The sequence below is a fragment of the Podarcis vaucheri genome, assembly GCF_965113315.1.
Source record: "Podarcis vaucheri genome assembly, chromosome: 17".
Classification (NCBI taxonomy): Eukaryota; Metazoa; Chordata; class Lepidosauria; order Squamata; family Lacertidae; genus Podarcis; species Podarcis vaucheri.
In genome coordinates, this window is record NC_138755.1 from 9,696,770 (window position 1) to 9,718,362 (window position 21,593).

A 21,593-nucleotide genomic window follows, 5' to 3' on the forward strand; every position below is an offset into this window, starting at 1 on the left:
AGGTTTGGGGTTTTTTTGCAGGGGGAGAGAATATCCTGCTATTTAAGAACCAGGACTTTGGTAGCTTCCCACTCTTCATGATCAACAGGGAAAGCTTTGTTTTGGGTTCCTTGTCCTCTAGAAGGTTGAATGACGACAGCCTGGAGAGCTGCCTTCTCAGCGGTTACACTGACTCTCCCAAACACTCCACCACATGAAATCTACCAATTGATATCTACATGTTTTTTTGCCTGCTACTGTTATTTTAATAGTATTCTTAGGTGTTACTGGGTTGTTTTGTTTTTTTATAACTCTGACCATTGTGATTTCTAAATTGTTCATCACCAGCTTGGGTGTACTGTTAACAGCACAACAGTGGCACAGAAAAGTGTAAACATAAACAAATGAATTGTTAGAGGATCATCGGTTCTTGTGGATCAGACAAAAGGGTCTGAATTCCTGCATTTTAATTTCCGTTCTGTCTGAATGTGGCCAATGAGCAACTCCTTCAACTGACTTGCGCCACTGCCACTCGGTGAAACAGGTTAGACTGCAATCCTCTGCCTCTTAACACAGAGTAAGCCCCCCCCCCCGTTGTGCTATTTCTTTATTCATTTAAACTGATCAGCTGTTTTTCTAGAGAAAAAACGAGCACCTAATACATTTAAATAGTCAAAGCTAAAGCATTTTTTTTTTTTTGGAAAGCTTAGAATCAGTCAAATATTTGTGTCGTTCTCCCCACCAAAAAATATTCCTAAGTAGAAATAATATTTTAAAGTTGGTCAAAGAGTTGCTGTTGTTTTGTTGTAATTTTAGGAATTTTTATCCTGAATTTAATGAAGCAAAAACCGAGCACTGCCAATTTTTAATTATTTTTTTAAAAATTATATCTTACTTTAGTTTCTCTGGAAAAGATCAACAACAATAAAAAAAATTCAACTTCCAGCCATATTTCTATTCATTTTTTAAATTAAAAAAAAAAACTTTCCAAAGATTCTTTTCTTTTTTTGCTACCTTTTCCCTGAATACTTTCCATTAAAAACACTGGTTTGGGTTTAATGTATGTCTGAATGGAAAAACTGTTATTATGCCACATTATATCTAGTCCATTGGACACCCCATCATGTATATCATGAGCGTACATGACAGGATTTTGGAGACTCATCCTGCTTGTTAATGTGCTGTCCTGAGGTGCTGCCTTCCGCAGCAATGGGCTGAGATCACATAGAGCGTCAGAGGAAGCGGGTTGGATTTCTTGACCCGGCTCTGCCCTGCAGATCTCCTGCTGTGATGTTCAGGAGGTATCATTTCACTTGCGTCTGGGATTGGGGCCTTTTTGGGGGCAGAGCCATAGCCATAAGTCAGCTTATTTATAGGTCTCATTTTCCACAAATACACTGGTGTCAACGCGATGACAGTTTGAATACAGTACAACGGTACACTAGCCAGCGCATGTTAACATAGACTTTGCCTATGTTCTGTCTTCTCATTTGGAAAGCAAAACAGAACAGCCCCTCCCCATTGTTTTTACTCGGAGCTAAACGCTGGTGTCTTGTAGGGTTCCCCACCTCCTCTTTTCGCAACGCTGAACGGGACATATTTTTAAAATGGATCTCAATGCCCGCCAAGACACACAAGGTTAAATCTGAGCAAGTCGCTCCTGGGCAGCAGTCGTATTCTTTTGCTGGGGCACTTACGAAGGGGGGAAAAGACACACACATACGCACCATAATGAAGGCAGATAAGCCCCAAGCAGGAAAGTTGCATTTCTGAGACAAGAGCTGTGACTAAGGGTATTGCAACCCCTCAGGATAGCAGTCAATAGCAGCAAACTACCCCTACCCCTATTAACCTGATTTAAGCTACAGGCAGAAAGCTTAAAAGCAGGACTGTGAAGTGTAGTGAGGAAGCACAGCAGTGAGACCGTGCAAAATGGGGGCTGAATACAGTGCAATGTGCCAGGTAGTTGGCCTTCGCAATTTGCCCCGTGTAGCAGTGGCTCGAGGAGGAAGAAGATGGGCAGAGAGGCTCATGGCAGGCCTCTACCGACACCTTGCTTCTCTCTGTGGTTTTCCTCTTGTTCCGAGTCTCCTGTCCCCCCTCCCCTCTCTCTCACACACAGTGTGCTCTCTAGAAGTGGCAGTTGCACCCGCACAGAGAAAGCTGCCGCCTTTTCTCCTCTTTCTTTCTCTCTCCTCTGTTCTGCTGCCGACCACTTTTTGGCTCCCGATGAATATCTCCCTCTCCACTCCCACCCTTGTATTTTGGCTCCAGCTTTGGCTGTGTTCGCTCAGAGCCAATCTCCTGACCTCCAGGGGCAACCACTTTGCAGCAAACTTTGTCATTCTCCCCTTTTTTTTTTTTTTGGGTGGTGGGCGGGGGAGGGAGGTGAAATTAAGCGCCTATTCTTTGTGGAAATGAGGAGATATTGGGGAGGGTGCTGGCAAAAGTGTGGGTTTGGAGAGGGGCTGCTTTGAGTTTCCAATCTGCAGTCAAAACTGTTCTAGCTGGCTCAACAAGAGAGGGTGGCGGGGAAGATGGGGAGGAGTGAGGGAGCCGTAAATGTACGTGTGTGTGTGCAAGATGAGATGGGCATCATCTCAGTAGGTGTAGGAGGCTACGGTGGGGGGCTTCAGCATCTGGGAGTGGCAGAACATCCTTCTTTCGTTTGCAGTCAGGGTTCTGGCTTCTTGCCGGACGGCTACAGCTGTGGATTCGGCGATGTGGCTCTGGCTAATGCTGCAGTATGAGGCAGCAATGCGGTCTGCAGGAGCCAATCAGGAAGCAGGGTTTAGCCGGGAACCTCGCCCGTATGGAGATGGTTGTTGTGGATGGAGGCCTCCTTGTTCTAGCCATGCGTTTGCTCTGTAAGGGGTAGCAGGGAGACATGCTGCTCCAACTCCTATACGAGAACAATGCAGGCTTCTAGTTTTGTGGGGACCAAGCTGCGTTTGCAAGTTGGATGCAGCCCATGTCTGCCCCGCGTTCATCGCGGTAGGCCCATTTCTGTTGCGTTCACGCACTGCTTTGTTAATTATGACTCTGCATGCCAGGCCCCTCTGGCCTTTCGCTAACCTCTGAATAGGCACAGGGGAGGAAGGAATTGCTTCTCCAAGCTCCTTCAGCTCCAAGTCCACCCAACCCCAAACAGATTCGGGGCACAGGACCCCCCATTTCTCCATGGCTGGCGTGTGCACACTCCTTGCCCTCCCCTGCCGCAGTACTTCAAGCTGGGCTTGGTTGAGGATGGAGATGTGGAGATGGTAGCAGCTGAATAGATGGGAGAAATGCTTTGTGTTGAGAAGAAAGAGGACTGTGAAGGACACCAAAGAGGGCCTGGGGTTGTTTTCTTAAGCCACATGTATTAGGAGCCATTTAGTAGAGTATTTCTGTTTGGCGTCAACATTCTTGCTGTGCATTTCTGGCAGCAGGAAAGAAGTAGAAGATGGAGCAGAACGGTGCTGGGTTTTGATATAAAATGTCACTCATGAAAGCTGAGACCTCTATATCCTCTTCCTTCTCTTCCTTCTCTCTCTCTTTCATTCTTCTTTCCTCCATTGCCCTATGGACAGCTTTTCATGATCTTTTCCCTTTCGTATTGGATTGCAATGGTGCATTGCTTCCTTCCCTCCTATTGTTCTAAATAATTTTTTAAATGATAAATAATAAAACCCAGAGATTCTTCAAGGAAAATGTGGCATTTAACAAGTCTCCCTACATTAAGATATTGCCCTCTCACTGAGGACAGTCTGCTACATGTTTAGCTTTGGTTTCAGTTTTGTTCACAGCAAAAATATTTGCAACTGGCTTGCTCTTTTACGGACAGCGTTGATATTGACTGAGCTGAAAATTTTCATGCTGGAAGGGTGTGTTTTTTTTGCAAAGAAATTCAGTTACACCAAAACCAGTGCTTCCACAGGAAATAATTTATTCCGAGGAACACATTTCAATTTTCTGGCAAGTTGTGTCCAAATAAAACCTTCTGTTTTGAATCCACATTTCACAGCAAATGACCTTGTGTTTTGGTTTGGTTTTGATTATCAAATGCCATTTGGTTTAAAACAAACAGCAATTCTCTTGAAACGCTGATTTGAACTGAGGATGATTTCAACAGAAAGACAGAAAAAAGAAAAGAGAGAAAGAAAGACCTTTTCTTTTTTGACGTTTCTGAGGTTGAAACTTTTAAGGTTTCGTCTTTATGCAGCTGGCTGCTGGCTTTGCTCATCAGGCGAGCTGTTCGCTGTTTCTGAACTCAGCCCGGCTGGCTGGCTGTTGACCATGGCGGCTAAAGTACGGGTTGTCCCGTTGTCCTTACTGTTTTGTTTCCCAGATGTCCAGGAAATTTTCTTTCGAGTATGCTGGATTCCGTGCTTGAAAACAGTGTGCAATAGAAACCTCTGCTTTCCTCCACCCAGCATCTGTCTTTTGGTCTCTGCTTTGCGTTTCCTCTGAGATTTGCCAAGTACACTGTAAAGGTGAGCTCCATTTTAGGGGGGGAGAAACCTAGGCAGAAAGAAAATGGAGTGCCTTGGCCCATCTCCCACCGTGAGCAACTGCCAGAGCTGGAAACGCAGCCTGACGAACTGAATGCAGGAGCCTCTTACTCGAAAGACGTGGGCCTTGGCTATTGCCCTTTCACCAGCCCTTTCCCTGGCTGCCTTTGCAGACTGCCTTGACCTGAATGACGGCTGTGGGGCACTTGGAGTCATGGGTGGAAAAGGCAGCCCGCCAGAGCAGTAGTGCTATCTCTGCTGGAGCACTCTTGCAGCTGACCACAAGTCAGAGCCGACCATTCCTTAACAAGCTGCGGGCAGCTTTCCTTTAATCTAATTACTTGTCTGTTACTTCACCCCTTGCCTGCTCCTGAGCTGCCTTTCCTACCCTTTCTCTTGCCATTTTATCCATTCATAAAGTCGCAGCCACTGGAAACCTCCTTATAGAGTGGAACACTTATATACTCAAAAATACAGTCTTGCACAAATACTTTCAATTTTGCCAGTGCTCCGTCAGTAATGCTGTGTCGTCCTTCCTTGCTATGTCTCTTGGTGCGTTTAATGATGCCACTGAATTTAGCAACCCTTGAGCATACTTACCTGGGAGTAAGTCCCACTGAACTCTAAACAGACATGTATACGATTGCACTGTTCTGGGGTGTGTGTGAAAGAGGAACGATGAGCCCGTGAGCCTATGCCCATGTGGCGGGAGCAGACACAGCTGAACCATGTTGACTCGTAGCCACATGGCAAGCTAACCATGCATAGCCCTTGCTACATGCAGGATCCGACTCTTGGCCTAGTGCTGCCAGCCAGGTGCCTTGAAAGCTGGATTTTGTGTATGGCAGTGGGTGCCCATGAGTCATAACTAGCAGCTCTCCTTGGGCTGGGAATCAATAGAGGCAGCCTTTGTCTGCAGCTACCACATGCTGAATGGCTGTGAGAAATTTCAGAATTCAGCATGAGCATCCTGTCTGGCCCTTAACTATTCAGCCGCTGCTGCCACTGAATCTTATATGAGAGTGAATCAAAAGAGTGCTGGATTTAGACATCTATGCTGGAAATTCTGCTGAGGCATGAATTCACTTGATGACCATGGACAAGTAAATTAATCTCTCGCCCGCATTTCCCCGCCCGTAAACTGAGAATAGTGACTGTGGCATGGATAAATAAAACAAGGAGGTGTTAATGGTTCTGAGCCTTTTGGCTCCAAACCAAAATTAATAATAACAAATAGGCCCCACACTTTTTGTTTCCTTTCCTTTTTGAGCTGGAGGTTGAATCTGCCGTCCTCCTTTTAACGAAGGTTGTTCCCAGACGGAGAGTTTATTGTGGCATCAGTACTGCTCATGGTCATAATTCCTCTGCAGTGTCTACACAACGTTGTCATCGTCAAAATGCCAGCCTATACTTTGTTTTACCGTGGAAAATCCAATACGTAAAAATAACCAATTATAAATTTACAGACATCACTGATGTGGAAGCTCAATAACACATTACTCCTATTATTAACTACTGCTGTTTTGGTGGGTGGTTTGTCACCTGCGTGGTGACATTCTGATGTCAGGTCTCTATTACCATGACCATACATCCAATTGCTTCTCACTTGAGTACAACATAAATGTTATGTTGCTGGTGGCCCAGTACTAAACAATATGCACCCATTTCCACTAATTGCCATAAAGTAAAGATTCATCTGGTTTGGTAGAGCTATTCTCTCAATATTGCCACACCGAGCACACTGAGGTTCTACATGAGTCCTCTTTTATCTTAATTTCAGTATTTAGTTGCTGCTGCATTTTTCAGGAGGAAGGGGAAATGTGTGATAGTGCTGCTGGCAGTTTCAAGGGCCTACGGGACATTCCTAATATTTTTGGGTATTGTTACGCATTCTGCCCCCACCAAATAAAAAATAATTGCATACGAGCTCCAAATTTTATTTATTTTTTTAATGGAAAAGGACACCCCCTGCAAAATCACTAGCCTCCATTTTGCCTATTGTTAAATGTGATAACTAAGGGCTGATAGCATTTGCTCTTCTGCTCTGACTTCCAGTGATGTGGGCAGGTACAGAAACACATGTGTGCATGTCCAGAACAGGGGGGGGGGGGAAAGGAAGGAAGGAGAGCAGTGATTGAGGGACAAAAAACACAGCCCAGATACATTCTGTCAAGCTGCAAGGTAGGCTGCAAGCAGTGGAATTGTGAATATCCACTCCTGGAAAAAATATATATGCATGGAAGCTAATGTACTCAATGCTCATTCAGAAAGATAAGATCTGAACTACACCCATTTGTAATACAAAGCCCCCGTATAAAGGTAAAGGGACCCCTGACCATTAGGTCCAGTCGTAACCGACTCTGGGGTTGCGGTGCTCATCTTGCTTTATTGGCCGAGGGAGCCGGCGTACAGCTTCCGGGTCATGTGGCCAGCATGACTAAGCTGCTTCTGGCGAACCAGAGCAGCACACGGAAATGCCGTTTATCTTCCCGCTGGAGTGGTACCTATTTATCTACTTGCACTTTGTGCTTTCGAACTGCTAGGTTGGCAGCAGCTGTGACCGAACAATGGGAGCTCACCCCATCATGGGGATTCGATCCGCTGACCTTCTGATCGGCAAGTCCTAGGCTCAGCACCTTAATTTATAGCCCTCTTCTAGAGCCAGAAACAGATTGCATTCATTCCACATTTTGCCATATTTGGAATTGACACCCCACCAACACCCACAATTCTTTCAAGGACCTTTTGCATCTTTTATTGGCTAGGCACAGGACAAAGTATATTCATGCTAACATAAGCTTGAGGTTGGTGTCTATAATCTGCTCTGCCTAGACAGCCCTGGTGCCTGTGGGCTTTGGTTTTCACCTAACAACACATTCCTTGTGGGCATTTGAATTCTTAGCGTGGTTCTTAAGGCCTTCCAATATCTCTGCCTTTTGGGATATGGAGGACTGGGAACCAACCCACGTGCTGTCAAGCGACAGCTCAGACTACACCTAATGGGATTAGTGCCCCAAATCCATGTCCAGTTTACTAGCACAATGAAGAGTTAAGAACTCATTAGAGATTTTCAGATCCCCCAAGCCACAGTCACAGGGACAGCGTGAAAAAGAATGACATAACTCAAGGCAGGAGGGAAAGAGGAGCAGCTGCAGAAAGCGCTTCTAAGGCCTTAAAAGCGACGCTGGATTTCAAGAGACAGTGCCTGGGGTGTGTGGGATTGCTGTTACACAATTCTATTCCACGGACACACCTAATTCCTTCTTCCCGCCTTTGTCTTCTGACATGGCCCTCGAGGTCCTAAACAGAACTCAGCGGTTTTCACTCAAGATTCACTATCAACAGCTGCCACGCAGGAGGTTAAATTTTGCAATTTTTTGATGCTTGGTTTCCTCTGGGAACCTTTATCCTGTTTGTTTTTGTTTTTACTCACTTTTCTGATGTACCTGAGGATAATGAGTGCATATCTTCATGTGATTCTCATGTGCCAGAGTAACGTTATGGCAGGACTTTGCTGAGACACACATGGCCGGCTGGCCGGTGGGGAGGGATAATGTGAATGAGTTTTATTTAGTATGTCTTTTGCACTTTTAATTGTACACCATCATATTTACTTTGTTTAAAACACATCTGTTTCCCCCTCAACTTTCCCTTTAAGGGGTTTAGAATGACTGAATCATAGAATTGTACACTTGGAAGCTACCCTGAGGCTCATCTATGGCCTTTTAATGCACAAATTACAACTGATAGGGAATGGTTGGGAAGGCAGAGGTAGAATGAAACTGACTCGAGCTTATAGCTGAGGAACCTTAGCATAAGAATCCCTGGTCCAAGTCCAGTTCTGTAAACAGAACTGCTTCAGAAGTGATTTTTGTAGGTTGGAAGTCTAGTCTAACAAAATAAATGTCCTAACTTTTTTTCAAACATTGGAATAGCTCATGGAAATACTGTAACTTTTCATAAGAGAGGCAGCCTCTCCGGGGTGGTATGGGATGACCCAGTCACCTAGGGATAGCAAAACAGTTCCCTCCAAATTGCAGCAACTGGTGATTTTGGAGATGTTTGTACTTCAGGTAATAGTGCTCTGATTTGCCCATCTGCGTGCATGCTGTTTCTATATTCTTGTTTTTAGTGATGCATTTTATTGATGATTTTATGTTGTTCCCATTTATATTTTTAAAGGTTTGTTTGCATATTGCAAATAAATAAATACTGGGTTTTAAAATATATTGGCTTTGTTTTTAATATTGCTTGTATGTCACTGTGTACATTTTGAGAAACAAAAAACAGTGGGAATGCGTTTAGAAATAAGAGGGCTTACTTAGTAGCCTTTACCAAACCATTAGCCTTAGTTTCCTACATCTGTAAAATGGACACAACAGAGACCTATAGTTTACGAAGAATTTTCTGTTGTAAGGAGTTGGTGCCAGTTGGGAAAAAAGCCTCAGAGAGTCTGCTGGATAACACAGCTGAGATCTGTCAAGGCTCTCATCTCTTGCTTATAGCTGTATCAGAAACTTCACTCTCAGAATAAAGAGAATATAAATGCTGAGATACATACTGAATCCACAGATGAGCATCTCAAGTTATTCATAAACAAAAGGACAACAACACTGTAGGCCAGCAACCGCCATGACTCTCAGGGCTTATCTGTGCCTCCATTTGTCCAGCCGCTTTCCCCTGGGAAAACCCACCTTTTAGCGCTGAATTGGAACAAACGGCAATCGGGTTTTCCACGGATTGATGTTTGTTCCAATGCAGCACTAAAGAGCAGGTTTGCTGGGGGAATGTGGCAGGGCAAAGGCAAAACTGCTTGGACCCATGCCTAGAAACCATAGGATGAGTGGAAAACTGCTTGGACCTGTGCTTTCTAGGCACGGGAGAAGCAGAAGTATGGACGAGCAGAAGTGAGCCCTCAGTTATCTCTATTTCCCCCTCTCTGTTTTCCCCCTTCTCCGCCACCACAAGTCTGGTGGTAGTGTGAAGCAGGGACAAGTGGGGACGAAACAGCCGGCATGGTGCTGATGTCACCTCCTGGGGCTGTTGGTCAATCCTCTGCACACCAAATAATTTAGCTTTTCTCAGCGAGAAACCCAACCAATCAGCTAAGCCAGAGGAAGAGGTAGGTTACATGAGCCAAGGGGGTTAAACTGCCACAATTTTTTTGTGAAATATTCCAACGTTGTTTTTTCATGATTAACCAAAATGTCACAATATAGTGAGCAAGGTTTTTTTTGAGTCTACCAGAAAAGTTGCCCAGATACTGAAGTCATAATGTCTGCATTGGTCAAAGGTTCATTTTGTTATTCAGAAGCCGTTTGGCTGTGGAGGCCTCCTGTACTTTTCCAATACATTGGTCTCTCTGCACCTCTATTTCTTCATTTCTTCTTTCAATCCCTCTTTTAAATAATAATAATAATAATAATAATAATTTATTATTTATACCCCGCCCATCTGGCTGGGCCTCCCCAGCCACTCTGGGCGGCTTCCATAAAAACCAAAAATACAATAAAATATCACACGTTAAAAACTTCCCTGAACAGGGCTGCCTTAAGATGTCTCCTGAATGTCAGGTAGTTGTTTATCGCCTTGACATCTGCTGGAAGGGTGTTCCACAGGGCGGGCGCCACTACCGAGAAGGCCCTCTGCCTGGTTCCCTGTAGCTTTGCTTCTCGCAATGAGGGAACCGCCAGAAGGCCCTCGGCGCTGGACCTCAGCGTCCGGGCAGAATGATGGGGGTGGAGACGCTCCTTCAGGTATACTGGACCGAGGCCGTTTAGGGCTTTAAAGGTCAGCACCAACACTTTGAATTGTGCTCGGAAACGTACTGGGAGCCAATGCAGGTCTTTCAAGACCGGTGTTATATGGTCTCGGCGGCCGCTCCCAGTCACCAGTCTAGCTGCCGCATTCTGGATTAGTTGTAGTTTCCGAGTCACCTTCAAAGGTAGCCCCACGTAGAGTGCATTGCAGTAGTCCAAGCGGGAGATAACCAGAGCATGCACCACTCTCGCGAGACAGTCCGCAGGCAGATAGGGTCTCAGCCTACGTACCAGATGGAGCTGGTAAACAGCTGCCCTGGACACAGATTTGACCTGTGCCTCCATGGACAGCTGTGAGTCCAAAATGACTCCCAGGCTGCGCACCTGGTCCTTCAGGGGCACAGTTACCCCATTCAGGACCAGGGAATCCTCCACACCTGCCCGCCTTCTGTCCCCCAAGAACAGTACTTCTGTCTTGTCAGGATTCAACCTCAATCTGTTAGCCGCCATCCATCCTCCAACCGCCTCCAGACACTCACACAGGACCTTCACCGCCTTCACTGGTTCTGATTTAAAAGAGAGGTAGAGCTGGGTATCATCCGCATACTGATGAACACCCAGCCCAAACCTCCTGATGATCTCTCCCAGCGGCCGCATGTAGATGTTGAAAAGCATGGGGGAGAGGACAGAACCCTGAGGCACCCCACAAGTGAGAGCCCAGGGGTCTGAACACTCATCCCCCACCACCACTTTCTGAACACGGCCCAGGAGGAAGGAGCGGAACCACTGTATAACAGTGCCCCCAGCTCCCAGCCCCTCAAGACGGTCCAGAAGGATGCTATGGTCGATGGTATCGAACGCCGCTGAGAGATCCAGCAGAACTAGGAAACAGCTCTCACCTTTGTCCCTAGCCCGCCGGAGATCATCAACCAGTGCGACCAAGGCAGTTTCAGTCCCATGATGAGGCCTGAATCCCGACTGGAAGGGATCCAAATGGTCCGCTTCTTCCAGGCGTGCCTGGAGTTGTTCGGCAACCGCTCGCTCAATCACCTTGCCCAGGAATGGAAGATTTGAGACTGGGCGATAGTTGGCCATCGTGGCCGCATCTAGAGATGGTTTTTTAAGAAGCGGTTTAATAACCGCCTCTTTCAGCGGGTCTGGGAAGGCCCCCTCACGGAGGGAAGCATTCACCACCCCACGAAGCCCTCTCCCCTTATCGTTACTCCTCATGGGCATAGCCAAGGGGGGGGGGGCAGGGAGGGATAGCTGCCCCCATAAATCAATAAAAATAAATAAAAACACACTTAACTGAGATTCTAACAAAAGGCCCACCCCTCCTAACAAAAATCCTGGCTACGCCCATGTTACCCCTCCAATGTTCTTTTTTTTCTTTTTCTTTACATTAAAAAGAAATTCACATCTTGCAAAAGGAATATTTGTCTGATTTTTAAAAGAGCAAATAAATACAGTACAAGAAAATGTGTAACAAAGAAATATATTAAATTCAATAATCCCTAAACCTTTTTGGTGAGCAATTTGAAGTTGGATCTGTTTCAACATTCCACTTTTGTTTGTTCAAAAATAATTAAGGCAACACAATTTTTTAAAATAGCTCTTACACAACATTTTGAAGAAAATTATTAATTGGCGTGTCCAAATAATCTGCAGGTATGAACTTATAAGCATCTCATAAATGGATCCAGTGTTCCAAACCAATTAAAACCAGAAGCAATATACTATTGCAAGAGTAATTAATTAGCCAACACTGCAGTGATGTGCAATTGACAAATGAATTAAAAATACACCTATATTGATTTATTATGTGATAAATCTCTACCCCTCCTATGTTCAGTGGCAACGGTACACGTGGCTTTCAGTCTTCCAGCAGTTCACACAGTGAGGGAATTATAGACACAGGCCATGTGCCCTGGCTGACTGCAATGGGCCGGAAAAAGGGGGGCCAACTTCACCAAGCAAGCTCCAAAATATCCAGGGAGATAGGGAGTGTACCCCCAAGCCACCTATACATTAATAAAAAATAATAAAAAATTATTATTATTATAGAGGTCAACCCCCACACCACCCCCCATGGAACTCACCCTACCCTCTTCCCCTCCCAATCTAACCAGTTTCCTGAGATGAAAGCTGCACTTAATCCTCCCACCTACTGGTGGCGCTGTGGATTTTTTTGGGGAGAAGGCAGGATGAGAGAGACTGGTTGAAAAAGGTAGAGAGCAGCCATGGCAGGTGAGGGGAGGTTGGAGGGGCCTTGTGTGAGAGGGCGTGAGTTACTGAGTGGGCAGCTGAAGGCCCAAGTATTTGCGTTGTGGAAGGAGCCCTGGCCCAAGCAAAGGTAAAAGGATTCTGTGCTCCCATGGCTGTTTATTTACCTCAGTTGCTCCTCTTGAAAAACAACAACAACCCCCCCCCCAAAGTTACAGCTACTGCCAGTGCTTTTTTCTTCTTCTTAAAAAATGTTTAGGGGTACTCTCATATTGATATTTTACTGTATTTTTGGTTTCTATGGAAGCCGCCCAGAGTGGCTGGGGAGGCCCAGCCAGATGGGCGGGGTATAAATTATTATTATTATTATTATTATTATTATTATTATTATTATTATTTAAATACTGCCCCTCAAATCAAAAATTAAGATTAGAATGGCAATGCTTCGAGGAGTATATGGAAAAACACTGCTCTCAAAACACCGCTCTCAAAAGAATATGTTGGTATGCTTGGGTTAAGTATGTAAAGTATAAGCGAGAACAAAAGTTAGAAATGGTTATATGATGTATTATCCAAAGAATGCAATGGCAATAAATTTGAACTAAAGGAAGTCGAGTCGTGGTGGAGGGAAGTCATGGGGGTTTATGTTTGTAGCAGAGGCTGTATATGTATTTTCTTTTGGTTGATTTTGTATCAATTTGTTTATTTTATTTTCATTTTCTGTACCATATATATATAAAAAAATATTTTTATTTTTAAAAAAGGAATACAGTGGTACCTCGGGTTACAAACGCTTCAGGTTACAAACACTTCGGGTTACAAACTCCACTAACCCAGAAATAGTACCTTGGGTTAAGAACTTTACCTCAGGATGAGAACAGAAATTGTGCTCCGGCAGCGGGAGGCCCCATTAGCTAAAGTGGTACCTCAGGTTAAGAACGGTTTCGGGTTAAGAACAGACCTCCGGAACGAATTAAGTTCGTAACCCGAGGTACCACTGTACTGCCCATCAATGAGGCCAAACTTAGATTCACAAAATGTTGAGGGGTATCCGTACCCCTGTGACCCAGAAAAACGCACTGGCTACTGCTAAACATTTAGTCAGTTCTGGCGCTGTAGGCAGAAACGAGAACATTGCTGCTTTGTGTGGCTCCATCCCAAGCTGCAAGAAGAGATTTCAAACTTTGAACCGGCACAAAAGGTGGTTTGTGTGTGTGTGTTTGTGTGTGTGTTTGCCCTTTAACCAAATTTTACCTAGGAATGCAGAACCAGCCATTTTGCCTCTGGAGTGCCATTCCAGAGCCGAGTGTTTCTGGACCTCTCCAGAGCGTTTCCAGAGTGTGTCTGGAAACTGGACAAGGACGGCAGCGGTAACCTGGTGTTCAGATCAGTCTGAGGCATCCTTATCTTCTTCTTCCCAAAATAAAAAAAATCCTTCCAGTAGCACCTTAAAGACCAACTAAGTTAGTTCTTGGTATGAGCTTTTGTGTGCATGCACACTTCTTCAGATACGAAAGAAAGCTCATACCAAGAACTAACTTAGTTGGTCTTTAAGGTGCTACTGGAAGGATTTTTTTAATTTTGACTATGGCAGACCAACACGGCTACCTATCTGTAACATTCTTCTTCCCACTTACATTTTAGCTGTTGCTGAGTGGCCCCACATTTGGGCCCACCACACTCACCGCAGCAATTCTTATTAGGCCCGATCCCATCCACAGACACCCTTTCAGCCCTCTTAGTCTACAGTAACTGTTGATTTAGTACTCATTAATGACAATTCAGAGTGGTGGTGTTGTGGCACAAGTGGTGGTAGCAGGGACATTGGAATCGCCCATTCATCTTCCTTTCCCAGGTTATTTATGTGCTGAGAATCTGTTGGCTGGATTGGTTCAGGGGGAGGTTCAGATAGCAGTACCTACTTAGAATTCGACAGATGCTCTGGTCTATTTATATCTTAAATTAACAAAAACTCTCCAAATTATCTATCAAAACTCAGCCCACAAAAGCACAGAAATGCAAGCAAATCCAGCAAATGTTATTGGCAGTTCTGAAAATGTTTTTTTTAAATAAAAAATAAAAATAAAAAATCTAGGGGCTGATTCCATTTTTTAGGAGCCAGCATCAAATTTATAGATGCCAGCTCTGTGTTAGCTAAATAAATATTTTAGATTGCTGCATGCCAGCATCACTTTTTTTTTTTTTTTACATGCCCTGTGAACCAAATGTTGCCCCCTTGGGCCTGGTTATTGGTGCATAAAATGTATGGTTTTTGTATGTTTTTGTGGCTGAGTGCACAGCCATAATTTTACATGGTGTTGTTGCCTTGACAGCCTGCATGGTGTCAGAATAATTCTGACTTCCTATTTAAGCAAATATTTTCTCGATTTCAGCGCTCTGTCAGGTAATGTCGAAAATAAGCGGGGCATTTTCCAAATGATGGTACTTGTGATGAAGTTGGCAGTGCCAGATTAAGGCTGTGTCCACACATGTAAGAATACCTGCACATGCAATGTGCTTCGAAGTTGGATAATACGTTGTTTCATATTGAATTTTTCTCTCTTATTGGATTAGCCATGGATTGGGAAATCAACTTTTAGTGGGGGGAAAGTGCAGATTGCCTGTTTGATTAGGAGGACATTGTGTGGATACGGTGAAAAAGAAAAAAGAGAGCCACAAACAGCCTCAAATCCACATTAAACTCAATGGTGGATCAACCTGAAGTAAAGTGAAGCTTGCACAATAAGCATTATAAATCACAGGTGCCTTTGATTCCCAAAGGTTATTATGTGGTATTTCCTCACTTATCTTGCTTTGCCTTGAGTTCAGAGGTGAAGGGAAAACTGTACAGAAACATTAATATATAACAATCATTTTGTATTTAAAAAATTAAGCTTCCCTTTTGTGTGTGTGATTTTTTTAAAACAAAAATATATCTCTTGTAGTAGGAGTTGGTCGTCATCTAATAAAAATTGACATTTAATATAGTCTGTGAAATAAATAATTACATACACTCTCACACACATTCTTACAGAATTGGACCTAAGCCATGGCTAAAAATCATGAGGCTTGGTTGGGCTGTAATGCTAAACTAAACCATGACTTCGCTTCTGGTAGCATGGCAGGAGCGGAAGAGGAGCAAAGCACCTAATATTTTAGCTTCATGCGCTAGCACATCACACATTTACCTTTAAACTATAATTAAGCACAGTTAGAATTAAAGAACAGGGTCTCTTTGAGCACATTCTGAACCTAGAAATTAGTTGCCCGTACTAGAACTGAACTGAGCTCACAGTCCTTTCACACAAACATCCACCCCTGGTTAGCTTTCTTTGATTTCAGCAGTCTATTTCAGGTGGAAAAGGTCATTTTGTTGTTGCTATTATTAAACGACTGGGAGTCAGAAATCCTTGCCAAGCTACTGCAGATCACCCAGAGACCCACCATTAGACCCCCGTCTACCTCCTACCCACCCCTGCCCTAATAGTCTCCTGGGTAGTTTAGCCTCGGCTCTCTTCTCCCCATAGCGGAGGCAGAAAATTGTTAATGTCAAAATGTTTTGTTTTTGTTTTGCACGCCTGTATGTGTGCATTCTGTGAGCAGCGTGGTGGTAAGGGAGAGGACCAGGGAAAGTGACTATGGAAAAAACATATTCTTGTGAGCCACCAGAGTAGGGGGGGCCAGCTGTAGTCGGTTGTGTGGCTTTTTCAGGTCTTTTCTTTACTGGTTTTACTGTGCCTACCTTCTGATTCTGTGTTGTCGGTTCTGAGAGGCAGCTGGGGATTGGCATGGATGGCATTACCACACTGAGAATTGAAGACAGGCAAATGTCCCCGTTTCAGATGGCTGCGCAGCAAGATTATATGTGGATGAAAATCCTACAAATTGAAGCCAGTTGTATTCTCCGGCACTTTCTTTTCTTATTAGCATTTATTTTCCTTGTTTGCTTTTTGTCTGACTGCATGTTCCTAGTATTGTACAATCGTGCAGTAAAGGAGCAAAATCCACTTAAATGAAGGTGAAGGGCAGCCTGGGAATCCTGGCATAACCAGCAAGTGCTGCATGAGATAGAAAACTTGTCCTTCGATATAAGACGTGTTAGATAGAATTTTTTTGGGAATGACCACAGTAATAAGCAAATGCAAATGTAAACAGCCTAAAATGTGATGGTTTAGAATAGGGGTCAGCAAACGTTTTCATCAGGGGGCTGGTCCACTGTCCCTCAAACATTGTGGGGGGCCAGACTATTTTTTTTTGGGGGGGGGGGGACAATGCTGCAAGAACACCACAAGCCCTGGTGGCTGCTTACCTGTGTCTTGTGAGCAGCAGGGCCAGGTGGTGGCAGTGGAGGGACAATGAGTGGTGTGTGAAAGGGCTCTGGAGAGGGGCTGCTTAAAATGGCAGCCGCTCGAGCGCTGCTGCTGCTGGCACCAACAAAGCCCAGCTCCCTTCCTCCTCTAGGCAGGGCGAGGAGAAGCCAGGAGGAGGCACCGCCGCTGCCGTGTGAGGGAGAGGGAAAGAGCGTGAGCGCTGGTGATCCATGTGGCAATTCCTGGACTGTCTATGGGCCGGATCCAGAAGGCATTTGGACCTGATCCGGGCCGCGGGACTTAGTTTGCTTACCCATGGTTTAGAAGCACTTCAAATCTCACTCCTTTACATTCCGGCACTGTATGGAAAAACTCCCTGTCCCTCTCCATTTTTTTTTATTAGATTGATTTTTTTAGTGTACAGTATTGGAGTGGTTTGGGTTCGCATACAGGTCTCACACTGGAGACTTTTGAGTTGGAGATCATATGGGTATTTTCTGTTTACTGCAGCTGCTAAACATCTCTGCTGCTCCACAGACTCTGCATAAGTCGAAAATGAAAATGTTGCATTTCCCGCTTTAGTCGGATTGAGACTTTCCAGTTAAGGACATTGGACATACAAAGTTTCTGTCTGAATGATTCATTTCCATTTTCTGAAGTTGATTCCAACTTACAGGTAGCCATTGGGGGACGTAGGCCTCATGAATTGATCAAATCTGTTGTTTTTTTTTTTAAAAAAAATAAAAATAAAATTCAGTTATAATAATTCTATTCACAACTTCTTGTGTCACTGAGTTCTGCAGGATGATTGTGGGGAGGGAAATACCCTTTACTCCTAGGTATTTTAAAAGAGTGATGAGTACCACTTTATTGCTCACTGTTCATTATCTTTTTTATTCATGTCTTATGTATTACCTCTCTTAGTTCTATTCATACTTATGACGAGGTATAGACAGAATTATTTAGTTAGTGGCAGGATTAATATGCACATGTACATGTGGACATGTGAGGTGGAAAAGGATATAACATCCAAAAAAACTGACCTACACTACATTCATTTGTGCACCATTCTTGTGTGTTACCATATTTTTCGCTCTATAACACACACCCGACCATAACACGCACGTAGTTTTTAGAGGAGGAAAATCCATAGGCATGCCACCCGTAGGCATTCCCTCCATAACACGCACAGACATTTCCCCTTACTTTTTAGGAGGAAAAAAGTGAGTGTTATGGTACTTTTCAACAAAGCAAAGTTTGAGTGCCTTAAAATGTTAGTTAGGCTGGTCTGGCATCTATCTAGGCCTGGCCAGTGGAAATTTATTTTTGTGGCTGAAATATACACACACAATCTCCAATTCTTCTCTGAACATGAATGTTAACAAAAATGCTTACGTAGAGATCTAATCAGGGAAAGTCAATGGTAAAGGGAAAGGTGGTAGCACGTGTGCTGAAAGTTCATTTCATGCCAGCCCAGATGCCTTTAGCACGCTGGCCTATGTGATGTTAGACAGGCTTTTTGTTGGATGCTAAAACTTTCCTATCTACAAGCTTTCCCAGAAGTATAATCTGGATTCCTTTTTGGAAAACTGTGTTTTCGTTTTTTTAAAAAAATTGTGTGTGTTTTATTGTGGTTGTACACCATTGTGATACTTGGTTATGTTTAGCAGTCTATGAATATTTTAATAAAGAAGAGTGACTGGACTGCATGTTTAGGCTATGATTCCATCTTCATATTAAGCCACATTAACCATACCGGTTTGCTCCTCCTGCACTAGCTTCCATACGCAGGGCAGGATTCCTCATTGAAAACCTCAACTACCCTCCTCTCATTTTTTGTAGCTATTGGATAACCCTTGTAAAAACTGTTCCATTGAAAATAAAGCAATAGGTCCATCTCTGTTCATTTAAAAACATAAACTAGCAATGCTCTTCACTGAGTTTTAATGTTGTTCTGTTAATGCTGATGGACTCTGAGTGAAGCTGATTGTTTGGGGATGTGCTTGCTATTGCAATCCTATTGTCTCTCTAAAAGGCTGCTAAAGGGACATTAGCCAGGTGATGTTATGATGTTACAGTTATGTGAAAAGAGGCGAATATAAGGTGTGTCTCTCTCTCTACCAGCCTTTTTCATGTAATCTGCTGCTGATATTCATGCAAGGAAGGTCACAATCTCCACAACATCCTGCTTCCTGTCACTTTCTTGGTCAATTACCTCTTTAAGTTGTGCTGAAGTTGGTGATGGTGACCAAGGTTTTGCATTCTTCCTTCCTGGCCACTGTCCTGGCCCACTTTCCACATTACCTCTTACCCTGCTGCTTACACATTTTTGTATGTGTGAATTAGCACCATTTTACCTGTTATGCCCATCCATCTTGTCACCTTGCTGATTTTGTCCACAGCCAGAAGCTAAAAGCCTCGCTATTTCATGATCTCCCACCAGAGCTTTTTCACGGTCCCCAGAAACTGATTATGATCTTGCACAGTATGGCCTTCTCTTCCCTTCACCCTTACTACAACATTTTGGGACGAGCATAGGTGAATGGATGCAATTACTCATGATCAGTGTTTATTAAGGAAATAAATAGGCCCTGCCTTGAATATTGCTCTACAAATAGGAGGTTAATATGTATGGCAAATGTGTGAAGACAATTTCCAGGACAGTGGCGAACAAAATTAAATGTGATAAGAGAATTCGAGCTTAGCATGGTGTCTTAGTTTTTTTACTATGTATTTATACTAATGTAATGTTTAGTAAAGTTTCTAGAAGTGCCTTAATATCTATATCGATATCAATATCAATATCTATAATGTGAATAGTCAGGTGAAACGCAACCAACTAAAGCAGACTGACTTATTTTTCACTTGCTCAATTTTTAAATTGCACTTCATCAGTTAAGATCCACTTTTTATTTCTTTTTCTGTGTGTAATTTGGGTGCCTTCCTTTTTCCTTCTTTTTTTCTCTTCCTTGCCCAAATAGAAATATTTATATTTTAACATTTGGCTTCATTGTTGTTAAAAGGCAATACAATGTGCTAGGAGGCTACAAATATACTTCTTTGTGTCCTTACAATAGTGTGCGGTTCTGTTTAACCTCCTTCTCCTCAGATTTCCATGTTCCAGTGAAGGTGAAAGACATATATTTGCAAGTTATAAATGTTGCATCTGTATATATTTTTCAGCCACTTCTCCAGCCTGGGCTTTAGGGGAGCTATCCTGAGTGCTGTAGTATGTATGTTTGTACTGTGTTATGTGGTGTGTGCGTATGTGAGGACAGGAAAGTGATTGTACGGAAAGCCTTTCATAATTATTATTGCCCTCTCCCCACCCCAAAATCTGGCCCTGTTCATGTTAGTTACTTCCCTTTATTGTGTGCATGACCTTCTTAGCAACGTATTTTTTTCTGCTCATCCCTTTATTTCCTCCAGCTGCCCTTCTGGTAGGGGGGAAAGTATAGCTCTTCCATGGTCTCTTACAATAAATTTTTTGAGGCTGGGCAGGTCAGTGACCATGGTTCCATTCTGGTCAACTATTTCTGTAGCATAGACTGGAAAGATTCATCTGTCCATTTTAAACTAATTTAAAACAGGGAGATAAAAACAAATGCAGTTGTTTATTATTGTCGTGGTATAACCTCAGCACTACTAGGGCTAAGTAACATGCAAAAGTGGATATAAAATACTAATGCAAATGTTGGAGCATTTTATTTCTCTCTTACATTGTTAAAGCAGCTGTGAAAGATATATCTTGGTGACCCGCTTCTGCCAAAGGTGGGAAAGGAATGCTTCTACTTTTTTCAAAGTAAATAAGGTATTTTTTAAAAGAGAGAGAGAGAAGGAATCCAGTGCATAACATGCTATAGGAAAATAATGCTTGGGCATTGTTTGGCCATGCCCTAATCCCGATTAATCTCCTGCATTGAAAGGAAAAATCGTTCTGGTGCTGCTTTTCCAACCTTGGTGGTGCAGTGATGGGACAAACTGCACCAGGAGGCATTTTCCTTTTTGTGTGAATCTTAAAAATGAAAAGGAACTCTGTCAGGATCTGTATGTGGCAACCACATCTCTGCATCTGGAGTTCCCAGTTCTTGGTCCCTGATCAGCCAGTTCATATCTGTGAGGTGTAGGGGTGCAGGGTGGGCGGAAAGGATTTTTGGGTCAATAAAGAGAAGAAGAACAAAACTTAAATATGATCCAACCAGCTATTTATTTTCTTCCACGCCAGTTATCTCAGTACTTCTGCCTTTTACGGAATAAGCTCCTTTTAGAAGTGTTAGATAAGATAAAACTCCAGTTGGTGCGTGTTCTTCAACCGGATAGGATACCTAGTTTATCCTGGGGGACATTTCAGCACATATATATTGTTAAGTTGTATTTTGCACTCTTTTTTATTAAAAACAACAACACATTGTTTGTTCTGAGTGCAGAAAAAAGCAGCTTGTAAATGCCTAGAAGTAAAAATATAAATAAAATCAAATAAATAATGCACAGTTTTTGGTAGGAATAAATTTTGCCACGCAACACCCTTTGCTATAGAAAAGAAGCCCCCTGATGGTTTCACCGACAAATGCCTTCCCTCAAAGTTGAGAGCTATTTATAATACTTTTTTGTAGTGTAGCAAAAACATGCAATTATTAATCTCTCCAACCACCTCCATTTAATGGGCATATTAAGTGGCCTAAGTAAAAGTAGGAACATTCCATTTCTCAGTGTAATACAATATTGCTTCCTATCTTTAACTCTGGGGTAACTATTCTAAAAAAAAAGAGCACTCCATTATCATATGACAAACGCTTATGATGTATATAGTGCTTTTAAAGTGTTTAAAG

The 21,593-nt window shown here is 43.3% G+C and overlaps 1 protein-coding gene and 1 long non-coding RNA gene across 7 annotated transcripts in view; one reads left to right on the forward strand and one right to left on the reverse strand.

The window, feature by feature from the left end:
- Window positions 1–21,593, forward strand: part of NFIX (nuclear factor I X) — a 257,068-nt gene that overhangs the window by 67,178 nt on the left and 168,297 nt on the right. The gene's annotated exons all lie outside the window — the stretch shown is intronic.
- On the reverse strand, window positions 11,723–14,196 carry LOC309522179. The gene is made up of 3 exons (XR_014214951.1): window positions 14,074–14,196; window positions 13,709–13,861; window positions 11,723–12,252 (listed from the first exon to the last, which is right to left on the reverse strand). It is a non-coding gene; the product is annotated as an uncharacterized lncRNA (long non-coding RNA).